The sequence below is a fragment of the Ailuropoda melanoleuca genome, chromosome 2, assembly GCF_002007445.2.
Source record: "Ailuropoda melanoleuca isolate Jingjing chromosome 2, ASM200744v2, whole genome shotgun sequence".
In the NCBI taxonomy this organism is placed as follows: Eukaryota; Metazoa; Chordata; class Mammalia; order Carnivora; family Ursidae; genus Ailuropoda; species Ailuropoda melanoleuca.
Genome location: NC_048219.1, coordinates 60,030,545 through 60,054,783, shown reverse-complemented (window position 1 = coordinate 60,054,783; position 24,239 = coordinate 60,030,545). Strand labels below are relative to the sequence as shown.

The window sequence follows — 24,239 nt, the reverse complement described above, 5'->3', positions numbered from 1 at the left end:
CAAAGCAGTTCTGAAGTATTACCTTGTTAAATGTTTCTTGCCCAGGATATACTTTTACTTTTACTTTCTGGCTACAGAGAAGAAACTATGTGCATAAACTGGTGCAAGGCGCACTGATACACTTTGTTCCAACCTAGACTCCTAGGAACGAGGTAGACTCGATGCTTCCCATTGGCTCCTTTAGGGCCCACTGTAGCTTCTTGGGATTCCTCTGCTGTCTTGAGGAAAACAGAACAGAGATGCCTGAAGGAAGGAGTTGTACTTCTTGAGTCTGTGAGAACCAGCTGTTTACTTCATTCCCTCAATCCTCACCTCGACTTTGTCAGAGACGGAGGATTGAATGAACTTGAGGGATTACTGGAAACACACCTCTTACCAGCACTGGTGGGAATTGTTCCGAGTGGGGGGGGAGGATGGGGTGGTGCAAAAAAGGATGGTTGTTTCAAAGGTCTTTTAAAACCTTGCACTCCGAGGGGTGCCTGGGGAGTGCAGTCAGTGAAGTGTCCAACTCTTGATTTCAGTTCAGGTCGTGATCTCAGGGTCGTGAGAGTGAGCCCCTCGGCTGAGTCCCTCATCGGGCTCTATGCTCAGCTGGGAGTCTGCTTCTCTCTCTCTCTCCCTTTGCTCCTCCCCCTGCTCATGCACTCTCTCTTTCTAAAATAAATAAATAAATCTTTAAAAAACCGAATAACAAAACAAAGAACCCTCACACTCTGCAGCGTCTGCTCTTCATATTTCTTGTCCGTTAGGGAAGCAGCTGTCAACATGAGTTCCTCATCCTTTTCTTCAGCATCACTCTTCCTCCCAGTCACGCCCTTTAGTTCTCCAATCTGTTCTTATTTTTAGTCAGTGACTCAGATATTTGGCATGTTAACGCTCATGTTAACACCAGATGAAGTGAACCCAGTTGCATTTCTGTCCTCATCTAAAAGTTGGTCCCAAATGCAAACTGTAGCTGATATGGTCATTGGTTTCCATGTCCCCCAGTCGTTCCTTCCTGTGAGAGCATCTCCAGGGCCTACGGGCTGGAACCCAAAGAAAATGAGGGTGGAGTGTTGCTGAGCTAACCCAACAGCTATGTATTCTTTCTGTATTCTCTCCTTGGACAATGAGAGCACACAGCTGCCTTGCTTAGGGATTACAGAAGCTTGCAGGGCAAGGCTCAGGGCTGTGGAAACAGTAATCCTCATGGGACTAAGGCATCCACTGTCTGTCCTTTGCTAAACTCACTTCCATCACTAATGCAAAAATTACAGCCATCCTCCTTCTCCCCCACCATTTCTGCCCCAACCACCTCCTCCCTGTCTGGCCCGACTCTCTCCAATTTGCCAGAGGAGGAGGGGATCTCTTTGGTACGCACAGGAGAACCTAGTTTCCTAGTTACATTACTCTGTCCTTCCTTGTGGCAAGCTCCTTCTACTAATTGCAGAGAGCCCTCAGTTCATAGGGGCTTGCTTCCTTCAGCGCTTGCCTCTGCAGAAACAGGCCCAGCTGCTATTTGGGGGATGGTATCTCTCACTGACATCTGCGTGGACTCCGTCTCTGTAGACTGCAGGGATGTGAGTGGTTTTTATGAGAGTGGCTTTTATGGTAGGAAGTGAGAAGCTTCCAGATTGCACATAACCTAAAACAGGTTTTCCTCACTGAACAGAAGTCATTGATACTTCCTGTGTTGCAATAACAAACATTCGTCCTTCAGGCTCATTAGGGATGTGGGGCTGGGAGACCGGAGTGGGAGGTGGGGGCTATGCTTTCCCTCCGGCTCCATCTACAGAACACTTCCTACGGGTCCCTTCCTGCTTCTGTAATCTTGGCGGTACAGAGCTGCCACTGTTCCTCTTTGCCGAGCCCTGTCTGTGCTCAGCACCTCCCGTGCCCTCTCTAATTTCCCTCTTCCTTGCGCAATCCAGCTGCCTGTTGAGGCTTCTCTCCCTGTATTTACAGCCATCTAATCAGCTGGTAATTTACTTTCAATCAGTGCCAGATTGTGTTGCTCAGATTTCTATCTCTTCTTTTGTTTAGTGAGGAAATGATTGCCTTTCCTTTTTACCATTCGCTTTCCATATTAGCTGCCATGTTGTGCTGATTAATAGTCCTTTAAATGGGAAGGTATAACCGGCAGTTCAAGGGAGCATCTGCCCCAAGCTGTCCCAGCTAAGACTTACATCACAGGCAAGTTCAAATTCCTGGGACTGGGGGATAGTCTTTCACGCCCAGTCTTATGTGCCGTGTCTCAAGTTCTTGAGTGGTTAGTGTCAAATCTAGATTGCTAGAAACTTCTTGTTATTTAATTCCAAGAAGGTATTAATTTCGTTGCAGGCCGCCTGTAAAGACCATCCGGAATGGTTAGGGATGGGGGAAGGGTGGTGCAGGGCTGTGGCCAAGGTGCTATCCCTCAGATTTTCCCTACATCAGGTTGAAGGCGCTGCCAGCTGAAGTCTGAGAAAACTGCCGCCTATAACAATAACAGATTATTTTTGTGGCTCGCGAGGCTGGTTGAGTCACGTGGAAGAGAAATTAAATTGGGAAGATGGAGAGAGCAGACAAGAGGAGAGTCAGAGATGGAAAGAGGGACAGATGGGCTGAGGGTCAGTTCAAGTGCATCCACCCACTTTCCCTCATGCAGGTGCTGGTATGCTTTGCTGAACAGGGAACGTGTTCTCAAATATGACTGATGTGAGTGATCTGTCAGTTTTACCTTTCTTCTGGAAAAGATCTCCTGCGGGACAGGATGGGGCTGGGAAACCCTTGCCTCCTGCCCACCCCTCCATCTACTAGCTTTTAGCAGAAACATCATGCTCTCTCTGGTCCTTTTTTTTTTTTTTTAAGATTTTATTTATTTATTTATTCAACAGAGATAGAGACAGCCAGCGAGAGAGGGAACACAAGCAGGGGGAGTGGGAGAGGAAGAAGCAGGCTCATAGCGGAGGAGCCTGATGTGGGGCTCGATCCCATAATGCTGGAATCATGCCCTGAGCCAAAGGCAGACGCTTAACTGCTGTGCCACCCAGGCGCCCCTCTCTCTGGTTCTTGAGCCTGAAGATCTCCTCCTCCTCCCAAACCCATTAACATTAATAATTATTAATTATAATAAGTAATATATTGATAATATATGATAGTCTTAACATTATATTGATATATGTTAATAATATATTGCTGTATGTTTATATGTTAGCATTATGTGCTGTCATATATAATATTAATATTATATATAACATATGTTAATAATATATATGGGTATATTACATAATAAATTTATTTACTTATTTATTTATTTGGTCTTGGTTCTAAATGGGAACTTCTTCAAGCTGCTTTCCATTCCTCCAAACCCTCCAGACCCTGGTCAGGTGCTCCATCTCTGTGCCCTTAGAACCCTGTACTCATAGATAATGTGCATCCGTGTACCTTTTGTATCCCTCATTGGATTGTAAGCCTAACATGAAAGCCAGAAGGGATGCGTATAGTACAAGATCTAGCACAGTGAGCCACCCAAAGAGATGCTGAGCTTGGCTATGGAGATGCGGCCAGGTTGGTATGTCCAGGGTCTAGAGGGCAGGGAAGGGCCCTTCATAAGTCAGGTACCAGTTCCTGAGAATATTTCCCATGCTGGGCACAAGAGTCCCCCAAAATGACCAGAGCATGGTTGGAAACTGAGGGTAGGATGCATTCAAGAAGCAGGAGAGTGAGCAGTCAGTCATTTGGGAGATCTGTCCTCAAGGTTTAGTGGCCTAGCCACCAGTCTGGGGTCTAGGGTCAGGGGGAGGGCTAACAAGGGAATGAGGGAATAGCAGGCCCCCAGCCTAGGCCTGGTCTTGAGGATGGGCACCCGAGGAAAACCAGGCAGCACAAGACCCCACTGGCTGCCACTGGGGCCATTCGATCCTGGCTGAGCTCAGTTTTCAGAGGGGCTAAGGACCTGGGGCCAGGAAGGAGACTCAGCTACAGAAGTCTGTTAAGTCCTTCCTACTTTCATACCTCAAAATTGCCTGCAGGGCTTAATAAAAATTAGATTCCTAGACTTCACCTTCCAGTCACCGAAACAAAAACATCTGGAGGTTAGGTCTCAAGTCTGAGAATCTTTAGTGGGATAACAATGGGCTCTGATGGGATGAACTAGAGCAGGCAGACCCAGGAAAATGAGGAGAGTTCATATTGGAATCAGCGGGCAAACTCTTGCATCTGTGGACTATATTCATTTGCTAGGGCAGCTGTAACAAAGTATCACAAAATTGGGTGACTTACACAACAGAAACATGTAGTCTCGCAGTTCCAGAGGCTAGAAGTCCAAGATCAAGGTGTCAGCAAGATTGGTTCCCTCTGAAGCCTTGGAGGAGGAATCCATTCTGTGCTCTCTCTAGCTTCTTCGGGCTTGTTCCCGATCTTTGCTGTTCATCAGCTTGCAGATGCTCACCCCGTCTCTGCTCGCAGGTTCATATGGCATCCTTTCTATGGTGTGTCTGTCTCTGTGTCCAAATTTCTCCTCTTTGTTGGAGATAAAGAGATCATTATTATTAGATTATGATCTCTTTTTAACTTGTTTACCTCTACAAACACCCTATTTCCAAAAAAGGTTACATTTTGAGGTACTGGGGATTAGGACTTCACCTTGTTTCTTTGGGGGGACATATTTCAACCCATAACACTGACCAAGTGGGAGAATTGGTCGGGGAACTGTAGAAAGGTAGTAGATTCTCACCTGAGAGTCCAAAATCTGAGAGCCGTTCTGACATGCTCTCAAAACTCTCAAGTTTGAGAGAGGCGCCTGGGTGGCTCAGTCTATTAAGCCTCCAACTCTTGATTTCGGATCAGGTCATGATCTCGGGGTCATGAGATCGAGCCCTGTGTGGGGTGCAGCTCGGAGTCTGCTTGAGATTCTTTCCCCCTTCCTATTGCCCCTCCCCCTGTTCATGCACATTCTCTCTCTCTCTCTCTAAAAATAAATATTTATTAGAGCATGTGTGTGGGGAGAGGAGCAGAGGGAGAGGGACAAGCAGATTCTGTACTGAGCACAGAGCCCGATGTGGGGCTGGATCTCACACCTCTGAGATCATGACCTAAGCTGAAATCAAGAGTCAGACACTTAACCGACTGAGCCACCCAGACACCTCAATAAATAAAATCTTTAAAAACCCACAAATATACCTCAATAAAACTGTGAAAAGAAAATGTGAATTGAATAAATACTGATTTTTGTTTTTAATAAATGATTTTTATTATAAAAAGACAAACGTGGAAGAGACACTATTATGGAGCAGAAGGTATGTCAGCAGGTGACAGTAGGCATCTGTCTATTTTGTTACAGATCCTTAATAGAAAGAGTACATCTCAAATTGTAAAGGCAGATAAAAGGGAAAAAAGGAAAAGAAGCCAAATATAGATGAGATGACAGGAAGAAATCACCTAGCTGTCTTCAATGAGTTCAAATATTTATATGAGACTAGCAGTTGGTAAATTTTTTCTGTCCAGGTAGTATTTTAGGCTTTGCAGGCCAACTGGTCTTGTTGCAACTACTAGACTCTGCTTTCGTAGTGTGAAGGTAGCCGTTAGTGATTTAGAAACAAACAGGTGTACCTCTGTTCTAATGAAGCTTTATTTATGAAACAGGCAGCTAGCCAGATTTGGGCTGGGCTGCAGTTCGTAGATCCCTGCACCAGAGCAACCACAACCCCAGAAACCTGAACGAATCACTGTGGGTCAACCCTGAGGAGCCTTGCCGGAAAGAGGAAATACCCTGAATATGGAGAAGGGCAGAGGATAAGAAGAGGAGATACTACAGTTTGCAATCCATTTAGTTTAGCATTGAGTTCTGGCACGTTTCCAGAACAAATGATTAGATAATCCCATTCAACCAATGTTATTTGAATATCTACTGAGCGCTAAGTTCTCAGTGGTGACAGAGATAGCCTTTGCCCTCAAAGAACTTTTAGTCTCAAGGAGAGAGCAAGTGATTTTGTAAGAAGTGGTGATTTTAGGGGTACTGAATGTTCTGAAAAGGGAAGGGTATGGGCCAAATGGTCTAAACCAAGAGATCTAACTTAGTTGTGGGGGGAGGTTCAGAAGACTCCCTGAAAAACTTGAAATTTGAAGTTTGAGGAATTAGGCTGGAAAGGGGGACAGGGTAAGAAAGCATTCTGAACAGAAGGAAGGACTTGTGCAAAAGCTCAGCATCAGAGGGAATCCTCAAGGCATCAAAGTAAATGGAAAAGTGTACAAATGGCTGGAAGAGAGAAGGAGAATGGAGCAGGACTAGCTGAGTGGCAGGCCAGAGCCAGGCTCAGGACTGTGGACTTGGTTATTTCTCTGCTACGCTGGCTTAGCAACACTGGCAAGAGTGGACATGAAGTAACTGACAAAACTTTGTTCTTAGTAAGATCATATTGTCTGCAGTCACCCCATTCCCCTTCCAGACATTCAAAAGTCAACCTCTTAGGGGCGCCTGGGTGGCACAGTGGTTAAGCGTCTGCCTTTGGCTCAGGGCGTGATCCCAGTGTTACGGGATCAAGCCCCACATCAGGCTCCTCTGCTATGAGCCTGCTTCNTGGTTAAGCGTCTGCCTTTGGCTCAGGGCGTGATCCCAGTGTTACGGGATCAAGCCCCACATCAGGCTCCTCTGCTATGAGCCTGCTTCTTCCTCTCCCACTCCCCCTGCTTGTGTTCCCTCTCTCGCTGGCTGTCTCTATCTCTGTCGAATAAAAAAAAAAAAAAGTCAACCTCTTAGCTGCCTCTCCTTCTAGTCCTAGCTCCTTCCTACCACACCCCACTCCCGTGCATATCTAAAATTCAAAATTCACACCCACGCTTAAAATCCTACAATGGATTACCGTGCTCCTTGGGACTTCATATATTTGAATTTTAACAAGGCATTTAATTCAGTCTTTTATGATGTCTTTGGGCAATAAATTGAATTGTTAGCTGGATGTGGAGACTTTAATGAAATACTGTTAACGGTCTTTAATGGATTGCCACGGGCTCACATAAACTCTTCTGAAGTTATGGCATCTAGACCATGTGGCCTGCAAGATCTCTATATCAGGTGAATAGAAGAAAAGGATCGCACTGGCTCTTTAATGACTTGGCCCAGAAGTGACATCACCGTCATTCACAATCTGTTGGCCAGAGGTAGTCACATGGCCCCAACCCAATTACAACAGAGCCTGAGAAAAGTAGGGGAGGACATGGCATATTTGGGAAGAACTATCTTTGCTACAGTGTGCTTGTTGAGTGTATGTATATCATAAAATGTGGGTGGTTACTTAATAGGCCTGATAGGAAAATCAGCATTCAAAAATACCTAAACCAGGTAAAAGAATATATCTAAACCAACAAAGAGATATTTAGGAGTATTCGATATAAAATCCTATACCTAAGTTAAATTAAAAGTGAACCATTCTAGTACAAGGTGAAAAGTATCTTTCTTGACATATTTCAAGTTAAAGAGAAACATACAAATGGTTTTAATTAATTACATACGCAATATGAATCATCAGGGTCTGCCAAAGAAACCTAAAGCAATCATAACAGCCTCAATGGATGTATAGAGTTTACTGTAAGGTAGATAACAATTGCCTTATTCCCTTGGCTGGTCGGAACACATATGCAAGTGGGTTTGGCATCAGGGGCTACATTTAAAGAAGAAATCTAAGAATCTGGAGTAAATCCAGAGAAGGGAAGTGGAATAGGAAGGGTTGTTGAAAGATATGGGGAAAACACTGGTCTGGGAATTAAGAGATCCAGGTCTAAGTTCTGGATCTGCCACTTCCGGGTGATGCCGGGCAGAACCCGCTCCCTACCCAGCTGCACTTCACCCCCCTAAACTTCATCTTTCCCCTGGGTAAAGAAGGAGATCTGGACTTGAATTCTGAAGCCCTTTTCAATTTGAAAGTTTGGCATCTATGAAGTTTGGCCATCTGAGAAGAGTCGAAGGAATTTAGGGATGTGTAGCCTGAGGCAGGAAATACTGAAAGGGGACATGAAAACTGTTTAATTATTTGAAGGATTGTCTTGAGGAAAAGGAATTAGATTTGCTCTGTATGTCATGCAAGAGCAGACCCATAGCCAGAGGGAAGAGGATACAGAGACGATTCATCTTCCTAATGATGCAATGGGCTTCCATGTGAGGCAGTGACCATTTAGGGGAAGCAGGATATAAATTTCCTTCCAGCCCCTCCAAAAGTACTTGGTAACAATCATACAAATCTGTGTGAGAATTGTATTAAAAATTCCTTCATGAGAATCTGTACACACCCATAGGAATTTCTTCAGACTTACTTACCTCCAATCCATGTACTCTGTATTCCTCATTCATCAGTAGCCTGGGTATCTTCTTGTATGACTCAGTATCCTTTATTCTCCCTCTTGTTTCTGAGATTGACAAACTTATTTGGTCCTCTTTTTCCGGGTCTTAACCTTGGCCCCTCTTTAAGATGTGACTTTATCCGTCCTTTGATCCTTCAGACCACAACTTTGGGCAATAGGTACCACAGTCGATGATCTTTCCTAGCTAACAGAACAATTTGCAATTAAATTGCTATTCATTTGGCCCCCATCTGACATAGGAGGTGTATAAAACACGGGAAGATTCCTTATCAGGGCTGCATAGAAGTATCTTACATTAGGTGGGAGGTTGGACTTCATGACCACTAGGGTCCCCTTTTATTTTCAGATTCCTTTTTTAAAAAGATTTATTTATTTATTTTAGGGAGAGAGAGACAGAGAGAATGGAGGGGCGGGGTAGAGGGAGAGGGAAAGAAGCAGACTCTCCCTGCTCTCAGAGCCTGACACGGGGTTTGATCTCATGACCCTGAGACCATGACTTGAGTCCAAATCAAGAGTCAGATGCTTAACTGACTGCACCACCCACGTGCCCCTTATTTTCAGATTCTGTGACTTTTGTATTTATATTTGTCACTGTTCACAGGGTGGGCAATAAATAGAAAGTTTTCAGTGATTCTTTGTCAATTGTAATGCTCTTCCAAGAACACCACCATGCAAAAAGTCACATATACACAGAAATACATTTGCTCCTTGATTTTGCCACTGAACTACCTTCAGCAGATCATAGGCAGCTCTTGGAGCAGTGGAGAGGAGCTCATTCTTCCTCTTTTACCTTCTTGTCTGGTGTCTATATGAGCAAAGGGATTCTATGAAGTATAGCCAGCTAGAGAAGAAGAGGGGTAGGAATTGTCATGGAACAGTGTAGTGCTGATGGCCACGTGATCAAACCATGGCTTTGGCCTCCTTGGCCCTTTGAGCTAACCAAGATTCAATGCTGTTTGAAGGCTTGTTGGGAGGTAATTATAGCAATAGTTGTGCTGATCCTGGAATGATTCAGTTCCAGTGGAAAGTAGCAGAAGACTAGGACCCTGGCCTATACATAGTCTATAGAATGGCTTCTCCTCTTCATGGTGATCTTATTTAAAAAAAACCTCAAATCTGCTCATATCCTGCCACCAATACTCTCCAACTGCATCTCTAATAATATCTAAACTCTGTATCATAACTTAAATAGTCTGATTCCTGCTCCTCTCTCTAATAGTTATTTTTTAAGGGCAAAAACCTTCTCTTTGTCCTGCTGAATCCTCTATGTTGAGAACAGCACCTGGCCTATACTTTAATAACTCTTCATTGAATAAATGAATCTAGACTCGACTTCCAGAGAACTTTACTAAATTTATATAATGGAATCTCTCATCACTAAATTCTTAAGAATAATCCCTTGTTAGAAATTCTATCCTCATATCACCATCATGCTTTGGGGATGAAAAGTGTTATTTTTATTAATAATACGATAGCTGAGGAAGTGAAGACTAATGTCATATCCAGTTCAAACTCCTTGGGAGAATTTGGTTGGGAGAATGGAATTACCCAAGTTGGACTCTGCCCAGCACACCAGGCTTAAGTTATTGGGTAAGAGTACATTAGAAAAATGAATTTTGGCAGCTGACAAAATAGTCTCTTTATGTGGAAGTAACTGACCTTGGATTCAGTTTCTTTTAAAGACTGGCTTTCTCTGGCAGGGGCAAGAGATGATACTTTGAAGGAGCCAGCATTTTGCAATGACAGAAGCAGTACCAGGAAATTTGTGGGTGGTTATGGAGTGTCGATTTCTCAGCATCCATTAGGGTAGGAACGCAGTGGATCAAATCTGTTTTTTGTTTTTGCCAGTGTTTGGCCTCTTCACTCGGGGAATCACCCATGATTGTAGCTGACTGTAGTCCAAGATTCTTGAGCTGCCCTGAATCAGATACCTATGGGCAAAATGGAAGACATTTATTGCTTCCTTCCTTTTTCTCTTTTTTTCTTCCCCCATTTAATTTCCCACATTGTCAGTGAATGAGTCAAATGTTCAGTATTTTTTCCCCCGAGACAGACTTTGGAAGAGCCACTGTGGTGCATCATACTGGTTCTAAACTAGTTCATCGTGACATTCTGGCATTTTGATAGGACATCTTTTCTGTGTCAAGCTGTCCCAGGGTAGCTCAAACCCCTTTGTTCACTTTTGACAAGATAGATGGAAGACAGGGTGATAATACAGCAGGATGAAAGGCAGAAAGTGACCTTAGGAAGGGTGTATGCGTGGCCGTCTCCACTGAAGGTGCAGACAGAGCTGAGGGAGTGGTAAAAGGCCTCCTTGTCTGAATGCCCCATATTCCAGCAAGCCCCTAAGGCTGGAAAAGATTTTAAACAGTGGAGGTCTTCTTTGAGGTATTTATATCCTCTGCTAGTAAGGTTATAAGTAATCACCTTTATTGTGAATCCAAATAGAGCATATGGTGCCAGTTATGTTGCAATTTGGAGGAAACCACCCCAAAATACCTCCTCTACCAGCTGGTCCACTGTCTACAAGCTTTACTCACATCCTTTCTTTGTGTAAAAGCTCCATCTTCAAAGACCCTAAGAAAATGCTGTTGTTTCGCCTGGGAGGAAATGGAAGTCAGTTGACGGGACTGGGCTTGGTTTATTTAGCTGTCAGAAAAAAATGCAAGAGTAATTTTAACTAGGAAGTTTGGGTTGGGGTGGGAGAGATGGGTCAGCCCCAGCAATTGCTTCACAATGGAGTGCTCTGGGAAGGCAAGACCAGCAATAAAAGACACTTGTTTGGGGGAACCAGTGAGGTGAGCCACAGATTAGTGGCAACATATGCAATCTATGAAATGGCTATTGCTAAACTGTTCCCCTTCAAATCTCACCCAAGAACATTTCTTGTGGCCACTCTAATGGGAAACATGCAGGGAAGGGAATTCTGGGAAATGTAGTTCAGCCTCACCAAGTTAACACTTATCAAGCCACCATTCCAAGTCAGCTGATTCTATATCCTGCAGCCTTTCCATAACACCACATTGTCCCTTTCCAACTGGCCTTTTAAGTTACGTGTTCAACCTTAAACCCACGAAAGACATTCTTCCTAGTTCCACCTAATTTGAGCATTGATACCATCACAGGCCTCGAGCAGGGCTGGCTAGTGGCTAGGAGGCAGCATGTGTGAGAAAGACTAGTTTAGCATCTTCTAGAGTAGATCCAACAATAGGCTAAACTCTGGCTGCAAAGGAAAAAGGTCTCATCCGTGGGGTGTATGTAGTAGGGGTCAGGCATTTTGTTCTTCATGTTCCTCTAGCCCAGCAACACCCCCGTCACATAGCCAGTCACCACGTTAGGCTGTTTTCGTCCCGCACAGAGAGGTCCAAACAAGGGGAGGGGATGGGATTGGCTAGAATATAGCCCTGCTTCTCTCACCAGGCTCAGGGATGCTTCAGCCTTGAAATATGGAAACTTTTCCAATCCACAGGTCTAGAGGAAGCAACTTTTTACAGTTCACACAAAGGCACTGGATGTGTGGCTGTGCCCCTTGAGTCACTTGCCTACAGCTGTCTCACAAGACTTCTCTTCTTCCCCCTTGGGAAAGCCACTGGACTTCACAGACTGCCCACAACTAGCTCAGCTCCTGGCCTCCTTGAGTGGAGCTTGAGTGGACCTCCATGTGACGAAAGTAGGAGCTGAGATGAAGAAACCAAACAAATAATTTCACTCAGGTCCTTTCAAAGCATCAAGACAATGACACCTTCATCATGACTTTGAAGAATTCCTCCTTTCCCTTTTGAGGGTCAGCAGAGCATTTCAATAAGAAAACTGAGCTTGATAAACAAGGATTTGGGTGTGCGTGTGTGTGTGTGTGTGTGTGTGTGTGTGTTGTAGGAAGTGAGGTAATGCAAGTACATTTTGAAAGCACCAACTTCCCATCAAGATGGAAGGCAGACTGTTGATTGATGTGGGCTATAAATGGCCTGTGAGCTCACATAACAGGAACACGCCTTATCAGGATGCCTGGAGAGCTTACTATCTACTTAGGATGATTTTTTCGCTGCTGCTTGTCACAGCTCAGCTCTGCCTTCTGTAGCACTTCCAGCCTTTTGCTCTGATGCCCCTCGGAGCTTCCACTTTGGTTCTTACGGCCCGGCACCCTCCTGGTGGTGCTATTGTGACACAGCTAGTTGGAGCTTATTTTGGACAATTCTTCATATTTCCTTTTAAGCATCAAATGAAATACTGAAAGTTTTTAACACTTGTGATTAGAATGACTATGGAAAATACAATTGACCCACACCAGATTCTGCTCTAAGAATCAAAAAGAGGTGTACCAGTTGGCTAATGTGCACATATCATCTGATGAAGACATGATGAACCATCCTTATATGGTGGCACTGCAAGTTATTCGGGGGGCCTGGCATGGAGCCATTCACGCACCCACATCCATAGGCCCAACCCACAGAAGCAACACGATGCCACACGCATTGTTGTTTTCCTGGGTCTTCACTAATTCTCTCTTGTCTGCATCCCTTCCTCTCCTCTCAGGAACTTCATTTTTTACTCTTAGAACCTTGCAGCATGGAATAATGCAAATAAACATACCCAATGTGCATCACACACTTGGCAACGATGACCGTATTGCTGAGCCCTTTACAGGAATCATTCATCCAATAACTATTTCCTGAGGACTATAATATGTTAGAAAATGTTCCAGATGCTGGGGATATAGAATAAAACAGAGGAAAATCCCTACTCTCATGGGATTTACATTCCAGAGGGAGATAAAGAGAATTTTAAAAGTAAAATATATGACATGGAGAAGATGGTAAATGCTTTGTAGAAAAAGAAAATGAGGAAGGGTGCTAGGAAGTACTGGCGAGGGTCCAGGAGGGTGGGCTGTGGCTCTTTAAATAGGGCGGATGGTGAAGACTTCCTGAAGGCTGATCTGTATGACATCTCTGTAGGACACTTAATATTGTTATCTTCATTTTACAGGTGAAGAAACTGAGGTTTAGAAAAGCTTCTTTGCAAAAATTGATCTCTTAAAAGATTATTCATATGTTAGAGTCTATCTCTCCCAGAAGTATTTGCTATGGCTTTCTTCCTAGCTGTAGAATGCAAAGCAATGGTACACAGCTGAGGACCTGTAACCCGAGGGATAGGGATATGCCAAAGGTGTGAGACAGAGGAAGAGCCACATTTCCTATGGATCCTATCATCGCAATGGCTTATCGGCCTGCTGACCCGGTCTCCCTCTTGAGCGGGGATTAACCTCAGTATGATGCTAGGCAGGGTTCTGTGGCCATGGAATAGACTTAAAAAAGAAGTTGCAGCCAATTTTTAAAAGTAGATTTACTTTTGGGGCGCCTGGGTGGCTCAGTCGTTAAGCGTCTGCCTTCGGCTCAGGGCGTGATCCCGGCGTTATAGGATCGAGCCACATCAGGCTCCTCCGCTGGGAGCCTGCTTCTTCCTCTCCCACTCCCCCTGCTTGTGTTCCCTCTCTCGCTGGCTGTCTCTCTCTCTGTCAAATAAATAAATAAAATCTTTAAAAAAAAAGTGGATTTACTTAGAGCAGTTTTATGTTCACCGCAAAACCGAGCAGAAAGCTCCGCGAGTTCCCATACACCCCCGCCCCCACACACGCACAGCCTCCCAGACTATCCACTTGCGGCTAGACTTTTTATTTACAAACGTTAACTCCTGCCCTGTCTTGCCTCTTTCTTAGGAATGAAATCTGGGCTGCAGATTCAAATAATATTGTTCACTAAATGCTGAGTCCCCCACGCACACCTGGGCTGCCCTGTCTGTCGGGGGCCGGCCATTGTCCCTCATCAATGGCGGGCCCTGGAGCCTGCACGGGAGGTCAGAAGGACACACAGGGAACGTGGACAGACGGCCAGGTTCCTGAGTGCTGGCCGGCCTGTGAGCTGCGGCAGTTCTGAGGCCTTCCCCACTTAGTAGCCCTGTCAACTCAAGCAACTTTCTCCTCCAGGCCAAGGTTGTGATTTCTTTTCTAGGAATTTCTCAACCCTGGATTTTCCCTTTTGCTTTTCAGTTTCTCAGTCTAAATTGGCTCCACTTGCGCTCCAGACTTGCCTCAAAGCGCCGTATTCAATGTTGAGCCTGGAGTAAAATTCTCTGCCACAGGCGGTGAGTCACGGCGATGTGACTCCTCACTGACTGGGAGCTGCCTCTCAGACTGGTGGGCTTGCCCCGTGGCTGGCAGGAAGCAGCCTCCAGCCAGACGCCCACACCGCTGGGCAGAGCCACTTCTAAGAGGCCGTGGTCGGGGTGGAAATGTGTCAGCCGCCAGGAGGGTGGAAGAGAGGCATGGGGGTGGGAGTGACCTCATGCCTGACCCTGCTGGATGTGAGGGGAGGTCATGCATGCTCGAGCTTGACTTTTTGGGGGAAAGGAGTTGAAGTCATTGATGAGCTTTCTTTACTTGAGAGTCAGGGGATGAAGTCACACTCGGGTTTACCTTATTCGGGAGAAGAAAGAATGACAGCATGTTGCGTTTCCCTTGTTTGGGGTGCAGGAGTGAGTGGAGAGGGTACACCATCCTAGAAGGCACCTCGTTTAAGAGGCTGGGGAGGTGGTATAGCTCCTTAGCCTCCACGAGGAGGTTTGCCTTCCACCCTGCAGAGCTGGCTTTTCCTCAGCTTCAGAAAGGAATCTGGAGCCGGGGATCTGGAGCCGGAGCACCCCCAGCTCCCTTGCCCTCCCTTTGCCTGACTGAGATGCCGCGCCTGGGACTGGGCTCGGAGAACCGCTCAGAACCGCACCTGCCTGGCCGTACCGACAGAGGGCGCTGCGCAGAAGCCGGCGGCCCCATCAGGCAGAAGGCCGGCTTAAGAGCACTACCTTCAGGGGCAGCGCTCTAAGGCTAAATTATTCATCCACGAGGAGATCTTAGTCATTTCCACAGACAAAGGCAAAGATCAATGGCATGATTTGGAAACAATGTCCTAGGTGAGCAACTACTGACACAATAAAAGGTAGGAGTGATCACATAAATTATCCACATTCACTCATTCATCCCATTCAACAAATAATCATTCAACATCAACTATGTGCTAAGCACTAGGCCTTGGGGATGCAGACAGGTTCGGCTTTCGTGGAGCTTAAATTAATGTTATACACTGTACTTTTGAATTCTCCAAGGTATCTAATTATAGCCACAGGAAAAGGGAGGGGGGGCAACAGATGAGTCCTGCTGCCCCTGAGGCAGGATTAGACTTACTAAGTGAGCTCTCAAAAACGTGAAATTGCATGAAATTTACACTGCCTCTGTCTCAGTGTCTATTCATCACAGAGGTTCAAAATACACTTAAAAATAAAATAAGTAGGTCTGTTTTTTCACAGGCCTCTCATACAGGCCTTTCATACTGAGACCCACAAAATACCCAGTTCCGCCCCACACAGGTGTGGTCCCATAATAGTAACCGGCAGGAGAGTCTCCTGGGACCTCTAGTTGCCATTGTCTGTCATTGACGACCCTCTATCTCTTCTTCTAGGCCTGCACCCCATTACCCACCCAAGTCACTTTACAAGTAGGAGATGGCCTTTTCTTCCTCTAAGGATCTGCCAGAACCAGAGAGATGAAGAAGTCATTGTGAATTAACGAAGTTCCTGAATGTCAAAACAGAAATCAGTCCTGTCAATAAACACAACTGGGAGTGAAGTATGTGAATAGTGTTGCCTGGACGGTTCCTCAGCGGATCACAGGAGGGAACCGAGGGAGACAGGAGCAGGGAAAGGCTCCTGACGTGAAGGAAGGGATTGAGGCTTGACTGATCGGAAAGGAGGAATGGGAAAGACAAAATGGGTTTTCCTTTTTGAAGAAAAATTACCCAAATCATTTTAAATTATTTTTAAAAGAGTGGCATGTCATCAGTCTTATCAGCCTTTTTTTTTTTTTTTAGGGAGAGAGCGCGAGCAAGTGAGCAAGTGTGCATGTCCGGGGGTGGGGGTGGGGCAGGGGCAGAGGGAGAGGGAGAGAGAGACTCTTAAGTGGGCTCCATGCCCAGCACAGAGCCCAATACCAGGCTCGATCTTGTGACCCTGAGATCATGATCTGAGCGGAAATCAAGAGTAGGATGCTTAACTGACTAAGCCACCTAGGTGTCCCCAAAATAAATAAATAAATATATCCATCCATATATATTTTTTTTCTTTTTTTTTTTTTAAAGTAGTCTCCATGCCAGCGTGGAGCTCGACACAGGCTTGAATTTATGACCCTGAGATCCAGACCTGAGCTGATATCTAGAGTCAGATGCTTAACTGATGGAGCCACCCAGGTGCCCCTCCCAAATCGATTTAACATTGAAAAAAATATAAATAAACCCTGGCATGGGAAAATATCATAAACAAGAAAATTAATATATACCCAGACAATAAGGAGAAGTGTGGCGCCTATGATACAGTATAAAGACACAAAGAGCAGAACCCAATCCCCTTCCTAAGGACAGAGCTACCAGGTCTCCCTGACATTTCTGGACCTCCTACCTGGCCCTCAGTGATGAAGTTCACCTCTGATGCACAGCCATCACCCTTATTCATGGAGAAATCTATGAACCTCCAAGATGAGCTAGAGGAGAAGGGAGGTGGCAGGACTCATACTCCTCCAGGGAATTACCGGGCAGAGGGGAATACTAAACATCTGTCCAGACTACACAGAGATGTGCCAAGCCCTTGGAAGCCAGTTCTCTGATGCGGACCTGTGAGCCCTCGGATGGAGTCCAGTATTCCCAGTCTATATATAAGTTACCCTCCCTCCCTCTTTTTCCTCCTTCCTTCCTTCCTTCCTCCTTCCCTCCTTCCCTCCCTTCCTTCTGTGTAGTAAGTAGAGTATACAGAACATAATTTAATCTGTTTCAGTTGATAATAAAAATCCTTCTGGAATTTCAGATTCACCGTTAGGAATTATTTTCATCAGATATAATGACAAATACTGATGTAGAGAGAGTCCGGAGACTAGTCTGAATTGTCAAAGCCTTGAGAAATATCCTGAAAGTTGGCTATGAGAAATTCTTAATTTACAGTCACTTTCTCGAGATTTTTCATTCTCTCCTAAAAGTCAGAGGCAGAAGAATTTCTGATTAGCTGAGGTTTCTTGTTGTTTAGTCTCTGGTGGAAGCTTTCCTTGCCACTGTACTCTTCTTTTCCGGATACATCAGGGTTAAAATATTGGGAACAACCTAACAAGGGGAAAACTCTCTTCTATTTATATAAACCATCCACATATCTGGCTGCAAAATCATCTTCATATACATAATTATCTCTGGTTGAAACATTTTATCTTGATTAATTAAAGCACTTCTGCTGCTCCCAACAGCAGGGAAGTGTTTCTGGAAAAGACTCCAAAGTCACTTTGCCTCCTTAAAAGATCTGTTGTCCACAAGTCTAGACTGGCAAATGCCTACCATCACTTTAATGATTTTATCTACTACAACAGAAGTGTGGCAATTACATACTTTAAATTACTTCTCTTTTAATTGAACACTACCTACATAATTAACAACCTCGATTTTAAAAAAATGCTTTTCGGGGCTCCTAGGTGGCTCAGTGTTTAAGCATCTGCCTTCGGCTCAGGGCGTGATCCCAGGGTCCTAGGATCGAGCCCTGCATCAGGCTCCTCTGCTGGGAGCCTGCTTCTTCCTCTCCCACTCCCCCTGCTTGTGTTCCCTCTCTCATTGGCTGTCTCTATCTCTCTCAAATAAGTAAATAAAATCTTAAAAAAAAATTAAATAAATGCTTTTCTATTTTAAATGTCACAGATTTTCACTGTAGAAAATTATAAAATAGAGAAACAAAGAAGAAAATAAAAATCACCTAAGTGATAAATACCATTACTAAGTAACAAATCACTACTAAGTGATAAATACCATTAATATTTTGGTAAATATCCTTCAGTATTATTTTACAATTTTTTAATATTCAACCAAATATTACATTCTGAAAGCTTACATTCTCATAGGGATTTGATTTTTTTCCACTAAAAAATATATCCCACACATTTTGCCCATGCAGTTAAATATTCATATGCAACAGGACATTTAATGTCTATGTGGTTCTCAGTTGTTAGATGTATCATAATTTATGTAATAAATCTATTGAGAACCTCAATTATATTGTTGTATTTTTTTCACCGTTGTATGTAACCCACACATGGACAGCGTTGGGCATAAATCTTTTCAAGAATCCCTAATCACTTCTTTATGGCAGATTCCCAGAAACAGAATAGCTGGCTGACAGGGATTAAACATTTTCAAGTCTTTTGCTAAAAATACTGCCAAACTGGCCTCCGGAACGTATGGATGTATACATTTATTTTCTTAAAGACAGTTAAGAGAGTGACTCTCCATCTTCAACAACATATGGTCTTCAAAATAAAACTTTTACTAATTTGGTTGTTGAAAATGGGAATCTCATTTTCGTTGCAATGACTTTGGATACTAGTGAGGTGAACCCTGTTTTATGCATGTAATTGGCCATTTGTATGCGGGCTCTGGGGAATGGTCTTTTCATGCCATCTACTCAAGTTCCTTCTGTGAGGGTTATCTTTTACTGATTGGTTTGTAGGTAGCTAATTGGTCTTTTCCACAGTGAGACCATTTCCAAAGTTGAATTTTATGGCGATGTTTGTTTTACATGCTTCCTTTTTGTCACCTTCTTTACGAAGGTCATGGAAAATGAAGGCATGCTAAAAACTGGCCAAATTACCTTGCTTCCTAATTTACAAGTAATCTTTTTTTCCCTAAGCCTACTCATGTAATTACTCTGTTTTGAAATTTTGCAGGGACTCTTTTCCACCTTTATTTATTTATTTTAAAGATTTTATTTCTTTATTTGACAGACAGAGAGAGCACAGCAGGGGGAGCAGCAGGCAGAGGGAAAGAGAGAGTGAGAAGCAGGCCCCCCATGGAGCAGGGAGCCGATGTGGGGCTCGATCCCAGGACCCCAGGGTCATGACCTGAGCCAAAGGCAGACGCTTAACAGGCTGAGCCACCCACGTGCCCTCCTTTCCACCTTTAGAATGAAAATGAAACTTACCAGAAAAAATGAGGATATAACAGCAGACCTCACCTGCCGCTGTGCTGTTCAATACAGTAGCAAGGGCGGCTCTTTCATTAACTGTTCTTATCACACACACACACACACACACACACACACACACACACACACAGAATAATAATAAATAAAGAGGGCAGGGGCAAACCTTTGGAGGTGATGATTTCCCAGGTGTGTACTTTTCTCCGAGCTCATCAAATCGAATACATCGATTCATCACAGTTTTTTGTATTGCAATCATGATGTGGAGAACAAAGGCGAAAGGAGATGAAGACAAAATTAAATTTCCTTACAACTTGCAGTCCATCGACAAATACTCAAGACAGGCAGAGTATGACTTTCCTCCAGGAACTCCCAACTGTGTTAGCGTTAATGCTTTGCTAAAAGCAAAAAGCAATCTTTGCTTGACAATAGCCAGACCTCCAGCATCCTGTAAGTCTTCCTTAACATGTGGAAATCGTTTTTGGAAACTTCTTTGTTTCTTCCCCCCCAACTTTAAAGTATAAACCTAATAGCTCCTCAAAACCCCAATGCAGGGGTGCCTGGGTGGCTCAGTTGGTTGGGTGTCTGCCTTTGGTTTGGGTCATGATCCCAGATTCCTGGGATTGAGCCCCGCATTGAGTCCCCATCGGGCTCCCTACTCAGCGGGGAGTCTGCTTCTCTCTCCCCAGGCTCGTGCTTTTTCTCTCACTCTCTCTTTCAAATAAATAAATAAAATCTTTAAAAACAAAACAAAAACAAAAAACCCAGTGCAGGTCTTTCTGCCCATGTGTCCTGTCCCCATGTTTTAATAAAACCACCTTTTTTTTTTTTTTACTGAAAATGCCTCAAGAATTCTTTCTTGACCATTCACTCCCAGACCCCACATCAAATCACATCAAATCATATTTCAATAAAGTGGTGTTTAAAAAAATACAGTAGCCACTAATCACACGTGGCTATTTAAATTTAAATTTAAAAAAAGAAATAAAACTAAAATTCAGTTCTTCGCTTGCTTGATAACCACATGTCACTGTGGCTACCATTTTGGACAGCACAGATACAGAACTTTTCCATTACTGCAGATAGCTCTCGAAAGCAGTGATAAACAGATTTCATTTTCCAGTTTCTGGGTCTGCTCTCTTCTACTTCTAGCTTATGCTTGGGATGTCTTTCTCCTTTTCTTTGGCTCATTTCCATACATCCTTCAACATACAGCTCAGATGCCACCTATTCTGGGAAAGTGTCTCCTGACCACGCCAGTCCCTGGTCTGGATGGCAGACTCTTCTGTGGTCCATAGAGCTCGGCCACAGCATCCTTGCTATAGCCAACCACAGACGTCATTTCACTGGTCCTTGGCCCGTACCAGCTCAGGGAGGGAAGAGTACGTGTCTTTAGCTTCAGATTCTCCGGGACCCAGCATAGTTTCTGAAAAAGGGACAAAGCTTGGTGTACTATATGGACTGCCCACCATGTGCCCCACCCTGTGCAAATGCAATGGTTCGTTCTTAAAAATTCTCAAGAACTAGGGGCACCTGGTTGGCACAGTGGTTAAGCCTCCAACTCTTGGTTTCGACTCGGGCAATGATCTCAGGATCCTGGGAACAAGCTCCAGGTCAGGCTCCCTCAGCTTGGAGTCTGCTTGAGTATCTCTCTGCCGCTCCCCTGTGTGGGTGCACTCTCTCACTCTCAAATAAATAAATAATAAATAAATCTTTAAAAAAAATTCTCAAGAACTAAAATGCATACAAAAAAAGCATTCAAGGAGCAACAGATGTTTTAAAGAATAATGCAATGATTGACTATAATAAAGTAATGAAATACATGGGTGTACTTTACAAGCTGCCTCAGAGAAGACAGTTATAATAACAATACTATACCCTTTCCCTTGTGAGAGATATAGACATAGTATCTTTATACTTCAACACATGTATGTCATTGGAACAATTATGAACCATATCCTCTTAATTAACCAAAAATAAAAGAGTATGAAAACTTGTCTGTTATCATTAGTCTTCTGGAGTCTCTCTGGGGTCTTCATTGCATTTTCCTTCTAAGTTACAGCTATTACTGCAGAATGTGCATTTTTGAGGAACAGGCATTTTTGAGCAACAGGGCCAAGATACATTTTTCCTTTTAAATTAAAAAAAACACAATTAACATGTATTTCTTAGAGGAAAAAATTAAATATACTGTTACATATAAAGAATAATGGATAACTCACTCTTAATCTTACCCCCAACTGACAATTTCTGTTTGCATTTGGCATATAACCCCCAAATTTTTAAAATCAGAGATATATGTATTTTTGTTTCTTACAAGAGTGAGATCCCACTGTACTTAGATTTTTTTCAATTGACACATCATGAATAAGTTTGTCAATAAATATGCCTGTAACATAATTTTCAATGTCTATCTAGTGTTTTATTGTAAATATGTACCATTTAAAAAATCACTCTCTGGTTTTTGGAATTTTAGATGATCTCTATCTCCCTCTCGCCCCCACTCTTGATAATAGCACTGTGCTGGATGGCTCTCCTCCTGACTAAATGTTTTCCAGAGATCTGTAGATCTGAACTTCTCCAAGGAAGAAATAAGCAATGCCCGTCCTTTGGGGTTTTAGAGTGTGTTGGACAGAGGTGGATAAAAACATGCCCAGACCAACCCAGGAACAAAGCAACCAAATTAATGGGTCGAGAGAAGTCAGTGGGCTGCTGGTAGTAGATTCCCTAGAAAACAGTCTGGGGCAAAACTTACCTGCTAATGCTTCTTTGGGCAGTGCAATGTCAGGGTTATAAAAATGAGGAAAGAAGATAATCAAGGCAGGGAAGGAGGAAAGTGAATACTGGTTAATGAGTTGGTCACAGCTTCATGGTAAAACACAGCCAGTTTCTTGCTGACATGGATGTCTCTAGAAGGACATACACAACAGTTGAGTTTGGGGATGATTGGTAGGAGGGAGGAAGAGGATATTTGCCTGCTTCCTGGGGTCTCCTTTATGTTTTTGATTCAAGTAAGTCCCACTGGGCATGACTCACCCCACTTCCAGGTTGTGTCGCCTGGTCCCTGTGGACAGCCATTGCTGGAGCAGTTTGACACTCAGGTGGCCTGTGCTCCCTTTGTCTGAAAGTGGTTGGAAGAGGGAGGGGCTCCCTGGGTCTGGTCAGGGAGAAGGTGGGAGACAGAGACGCTCCCACTGTGGCAGGCTCCCTGGAGTCCTGCCAGGATCTAAGTCTCACCCTGGGGGAGGCAAGGGAGTGAGGAATACACCAAGACGTGGTACCAGCAGAGGAGGGGGACGACCTCTTGCTTTTCAACCTGTGCTTTTCCTTGGAGGCCCATCAAAGCCCTTGGTTTTGAGAAAAAAGTGATTTCATGGAGGGCTGTCCACACGAAATACCAAGTCCCAGTCTCCCCAGGAGGTAGGACAGGAATGCAGTGTTGTAAAGAACGGGAAAAGGAAATTAAGTTCTGTGGGCAGGAAAGCTCCACCTTTCCTCTGGGGACAGAAAAAGATCAAGAGGTCAGATGGGGACGCTTGGCTGAGCCGAGCCACGCCCCCCTCCACTTCTCCAGGTCTGGACCATCCAGGTCACAGGACAAGCAGGCAGCCTGGGCTCCCCCAGGAGCAGGCTTCGGAGGGGGTGGGCAGATACAAAGTGTGTACATCCTCGGGTGCCCTGAGATCAACAGCACCTCCAAATGATCACCCCATACCCCAAGGGCAGGGGCAGAGGAAAGAGGAGAGTTATGTCCTTAGACTCACACTTAGAGTTCAGTTTGAATGGTTTCCTTTTGACTTTCCAGACTTGAAACAGGACAAGTTTCCAGCAATTAGCTGGGCTATTAAAAAAAAAATGGCAGCAAAACAAAGGAAGAAACTAGGGTGTGAAAGAGGAGGAAGAGGCAGGGACAGAGGAGAATGAGTCCGCTGGGTGGTTTCCCCGAGGTGTCCTAATGCCAAGGACAAGTTCAGCAACACTGTGTTTGTGAGTCTCATTGTGCGCCGCCAAGTCTGCTCTGGGCATTGTCAGTCTGCCCACGACGCTTTCCCCTTGCAGCTTTTGGTTTTCTGCAGGACCAGATGGTAGTTTTTTCTTTTCACAAGGATTTGAAAACAGAGAGGAAGCTCTCAGGCAGACTTTGTAAGATTATCTAGGCTTTGGGTGTAACTGAGGGTGGGCTTAAATTCTTTCCCATTTCCCACTGCCTGAAGGACGAGCTCAAGAGCTCGCTGGCGTGGGACGCCTGCAAGCTGATCCACCACGGCTTCCCATCTGCACCTGCCTCCCCGTGATGGCACGTGGTCCCTCCCTGACACCGTGTGGTGCTGTAGGCTTCTGGACCCACCCAGAAAGCTCTCCCTCAGTCCTCTCATTTCTGCCAGGGGCGTCACATGCGTCAAGACTCAGCTCAGGTTTACCTCCAGAAACCGTACCTATCTATCTCCGGGTGAATCTGACCACACGTCCCCTTGCACTCATGTGTAGTGTGGGCTCTTATAAAGGATTCTAGCTCTTGAATACTTGGCTGTCTTTTCCTGTCAGATTAGGAATTTTTTAAAAACAGGGATCATATTCATTTTTGATCCTTCAGCACCTAGAACAGTGTCTGATACCCGGAGTGTGCTTAGAAAATGCAGTTGGTGGGAAAGCCTGTCTTTCCAGAGAACCGTGTTTACGCACTCGCTACCTTGCTCATCATGCTGCCCACTGGCACTGCTTCCCTGTGACTCTCCTGGCAAGCACCAGCTCCTCCGGGGCAAAGCTACAAGCTTACTGCTTGTAAGACAAAGTCTAGTACCTCTAGGTGTTAAATTCATGTTGGCTTCAGGAAAACGTACAATACCGGAGGCTACTTCTTACATTACCCAGAGCTCAGT

General features: G+C 44.5%; 1 long non-coding RNA gene across 2 annotated transcripts in view; it reads right to left on the bottom strand.

The window, feature by feature from the left end:
• The window catches only part of LOC105238984, a 25,919-nt gene extending 4,967 nt beyond the window's left edge, over positions 1 to 20,952 (bottom strand). Inside the window, exons 1-6 of one of the 2 annotated variants that reach the window (XR_004623301.1) lie at positions 20,893 to 20,952; positions 19,526 to 20,785; positions 10,857 to 10,965; positions 9,976 to 10,247; positions 8,273 to 8,500; positions 4,243 to 4,482 (exon numbers count right to left, since the gene is read on the bottom strand). This is a non-coding gene — a long non-coding RNA (uncharacterized LOC105238984). The remainder of the gene's footprint in view (positions 1 to 4,242; positions 4,483 to 8,272; positions 8,501 to 9,975; positions 10,248 to 10,856; positions 10,966 to 19,525; positions 20,786 to 20,892) is intronic. The other variant, XR_002143355.2, reaches the window with a different exon arrangement.
• Between the last annotated feature and the right edge of the window lie 3,287 nt (positions 20,953 to 24,239).